General features: G+C 31.9%; 1 pseudogene; it reads right to left on the bottom strand.

Annotated features, from left to right (window-relative positions):
- Positions 1 to 2,193: 2,193 nt before the first annotated feature.
- LOC125877724 (MADS-box transcription factor 23-like) lies at positions 2,194 to 2,673 on the bottom strand (annotated as a pseudogene).
- Between the last annotated feature and the right edge of the window lie 1,871 nt (positions 2,674 to 4,544).

Genomic DNA, 4,544 nt, shown 5'->3' with positions numbered 1-4,544 from the left:
TGGTAAAGGAGCAATTTCGGTTAACGCTCAAATTACTCACTAAAATAATTAAATAAGTAGGCAATAACTAACAATATAAATACCCAAAAATCAAGTTGGGATCGAATCCCAGAGGAAGTGATCGAAATGTAAAAATTCATCAAGGAAATTAAAATTGCAAATCAATTTATTGTAGCAGTTAGGACAAGTGGGTATATTAATCAACCTAATTTTAAAAAAAGGTTTTGGAATCAAATATCACAATTTATCAAAATAATGGGATTTAAACAAATAAGAGACGATCTAAGGGTGTGGGAGTTGATAGCAACATAAAATGGGTGTATAAGTGTTTGTTCGATAACTCTAGACAAACATGTATAGGTTGAGTAACCGTCAATGACACAAATCTTCTTTCGATCCCAAAGCATCATATCATAGAACTTCCTTTCAGTCTCATATATGTAAAATAAAAATCAACCTTATACCTTAATAAAATCTCTCTTTCGAGAAGATTTGGCAATCAGAATTGAACCAAATATTTTTTCGAGCAAACCACATCAATCAAACCCAGTTTGCAAGCATTAAATTATTTACCCACTTCAATAAATCTCTTTCAAGCATCAATCGAAGATCTAAGCTACTATTAAGCTTGCAATATTAACCTATAAATTAACCTCAAGCTAAATAGCTCAAATCCATGAACGAACAATAAAAAAATTGAGCAAGACACTAGACCCAATAAATTAAATCAACACCGAACTCCATATTCACACCCCTATAATTGGAATTTTAGACAAGCATCATAAAAAGGAAAGAAATCTTACCAATTACGTTTTCAGCCATAAAAGTGTTGATAATAAGCAATAATCTTGAACAACAACATTGAATTTAACCCTCAATTGCCAATTACAAGATTATTCAAAACCTAAAAACTAAGAGAAAATCTAGTAAGTAAGAGTTCTTCTCTCCAAAGATAAAAAGTTCAAAGCTATTCAAAATATGATAAAAAATTAAAAAGAATAAAAAGATGCATTTGTCTATTTATCATTTCCCCAAAAGTTAGTCTAAAATTCCATGCACGACCTAATTGGCGACATTAGTCAAGCCCACCTTCATGATTTGGCAGATCATCATTCTGTTCTAAACTCGCCCTTTCTTGGCTTAAGGCTTAAGGTGTTCAAACCTAAGACGGTGAATCATCAATTTCCACCTTTTTTACCCATTCAACCTTCATTTAAATTGAGAAGTTTTTCACCTTCGGGCTTCGGTGATGGAACTTTTAGCTCGCCCAACTATTTTCGCAAATCGCGATTTGCATTTTGCTTCACTGACCTACCTTGAATATTTTTAGAAGTGAACATTGTCACTTTAGCTGAGGTGTAGATCTATTGGGTGATCCGCCCATTGTGCTAGGCGATGCTCAACTGGGAGTCTTACACTTTTTTCAATATTCTTCTCACCTCTGTTCATAGATCCATCCTTGTCTTGTCCTTTAGCCTTCATCGCTGTAAAATACCATCAGATAAGGAAATAAATAGGCATTGTAAACATTGTTTGTTGAACTAAAAAGGCCTGACATGAGTTAAAATCTCAAACTTATCAGCACTCAATTGACATGTCTTTACATAAATTATTTTAGTGCTGGTAGGAGTGGAAAGTTTGCATTATCATCTTTTATGTAGCTTATTTTTATTTTACTTATGTATTAACAAAATCTCATTAAAATTGAAGAAAATACATTTTTGGTTTACATTATTTATTTATATGGTATAACTTAGTTTAAAGTCCAAATTAGTTTTCTTTCGAGAGTGTTAAGTTTAGGGTTAAAATAATCACATTGACATACGCACACATTTAGATGTATAGTTCATATAGGGCTTTTTAATAGTTATAGAATCATAATATTTATATCAACACACATAGAGTTATTTTTTAAAAATATGTATAAACTTCTCCAAGTGGACATATAATTTATTTGAAAAGTGAACTACTTCAATCTGAAATTGGTTGATAAAACAAATAGTATTCATAGACGAAACATCAATTTTTCAAATACAATAACGGAATAGCTGATTTATTAAATTCACTCAATTCTCATTCATAAAGTAAATCTTAATAATGAAAAAAATAATGAAGGAGTCTTCTAAAAGTACAACTGGATTTCTTTTAAATGCTCATGCACGGTCTTTTGTCCACCTATTATATTGAAACAGGCTACAGAAACAAATCTTGAAACGATTCAGAATCATCAATGGAAACAATCTTCTTTCTAGTTCCTTCCAGTTGTTCCTTCAACATGAACAGTTGATTCAAATTTTGACATTCTTCAACATCTATACCCTCAACCCAACCGCGCAGACTATTGTTCTTCGGGGTCGATGATGATTTCAACCCAAAAGATCTGCCAGAAACAACATCAACATAAGAACTACAAGTACCAGAATTCATCCCTAATGTTGATCGTTCAGTGCAAATAATGCTATGAAAATGCCTTTTGATAACAGAGTTAACGTCTCCTTAAGTATAAGGTCTTGCAGTGGATGAGAAAACAACAGAGGCCACCTAATAACCTGTCAAGGATTCAAGTTCTTCACTTTTTCTGAAAAGTCCTTTCCTTCTTTTGGAGAATGTGACCATTCTAGATGTTTTCTCTGTGATTTTCTCAATCTCTATTTTCTTCTTCCATGTGCCCATTCTTCTTAATTTCAGTTCTTCTTTGAAAAGTAGAATGTGCTTCGGGATTTTGGATAGGTTTGGTGAAGGCGCTTATTTATGGGGGGGGGGGGGGGGGGGGGNAATCACATACTGTTTAGGTAAGGATTGCTAAAGCCATAAAAAAAATGGTACTTTCCTATTGGAAATTGGTATTTCCTATCTAAAAATGGTAGTTACCTAAAATATGTGTGTATATATGAACTATAATCTAATCTAATAAAAGTAAAATTGACCGATTTATTTTGTGTGAGGTTTGACTTGTGTTAATTGTGATGATATAGTCATTGGAAGTATGTATGGGTAATGCATTATTTTTATTCTTAATATATTTTACTTGATTGAAATAGTCTTTAATGTATAAACAAAAAATATTCATTCTTGATCTTTACCCTAAACCACATAGATTTATGAAAAAAAAAAAGTGTTCATTTGATTTAGACCCCATGTGACTGACAAAATCTATCATTGTTTCCTTGTTTTTTAACTTCAAATAAAAACTTCATGAAATCTAATATCATTATATCTACTTCTTTGATAAAATTTAATTAATTCCATTGCTTTAAATTTAATGATCAAATTGAAAATTAAGATATAATTTTGGTTTATTTTAGTTTTATGCTAGAAGATGTCCAACACCAATAGGCATTGATTGTGAAGTAGTGGTATTTTGTTCCCAAACTTTTGGGGTTACACAACAGTGTGGAATGAAGTTTTAATGATTTCAAATAGATCCCAAAATAAGATTTACTTTTGAAAAAAATAAACCTAATTAGTCATACAAATTTTGATCATTTGTTATAAACTACTACGTAAAAAATATGTTTATGTTTTTTAAAGGGAAAATGTACAAGTACCCCCTTCAACTATACACGAAATTTCAGTGACACACCTTAACTATACATGAGTCATATTACCCCCCCCCCTCCCCCGAATTATTTTTAAGTGTAATAAACACACCCTTAACACATCCTAAAACCTATATAGCCACTCACATGATGGGAGGTGTTTTACACTCGCCTCCAAGTAATCATTATGTCAGCGCCATGTCAATAAATGACCAAATCTTTAAAAATATATATATAAAATTCCATGTCATTTGATTCCTTCTTCTTCATTATCAACATCCACTCCATAAGCACTAAACCCACTTATTTTAACCATTAAAACTCATAGCAATCACCATGAAAATTATAACCCACCACCAATTTATCCCTTCACTACCACCGGATTCAATATCTACTATCAATTTTATTTTTCTTTCAATCCAAATAATCCAAATAAATTTCATAAAACATGGTCCAAAATCTCCATTGAAGAAACTACCTAAATTTTGAACTCTAATTCGAGAAGAATTCAAAATTGGGGTCATTATTTTCTGACTGAATTTGGGTTAAGATAAAGGCTGATTGAAGTGAGAAGGGAAGAGAAGGAGGGAGGGTGTTGTTGATGGAGAACTGAAGCGGCATGGAGGTTGGGTTGGGGTAGGGGTGGGATGTCATATTGTTGGAGAACTGAAACGGGGAGGCAGGAGTTGGAGTGTGGGTGGGCCGGGTGAGGGCTGGGGGTAGGAGTAGGGGTATGACATGGATAATTGAGGAGAAGACGGTAATTAAATTATTTATTTATAATTTTTTTAAAAAAACTCTAATTTAAATTATGCTCTTTATATGTTGCCTAAATTAAATTCATAATATGCAATTTTTTCTCTCATTAGCGAATTTCGAGTAATTTATTTGAGTAAAAAATGAAAATGAAAAAAAAAAATCTTGATACTATACAAATTAATGAAAAACATTGAAAAGAATTCTCTGACAATTTAAATATGTTGTGAAAAATGATAAAATTTGACT

The sequence above is a fragment of the Solanum stenotomum genome, chromosome 9 (genome assembly GCF_019186545.1).
Source record: "Solanum stenotomum isolate F172 chromosome 9, ASM1918654v1, whole genome shotgun sequence".
Lineage (NCBI taxonomy): Eukaryota > Viridiplantae > Streptophyta > Magnoliopsida > Solanales > Solanaceae > Solanum > Solanum stenotomum.
Note: the sequence above shows the minus strand (reverse complement) of the source record. Positions and strands in the feature narration are given on the sequence as shown.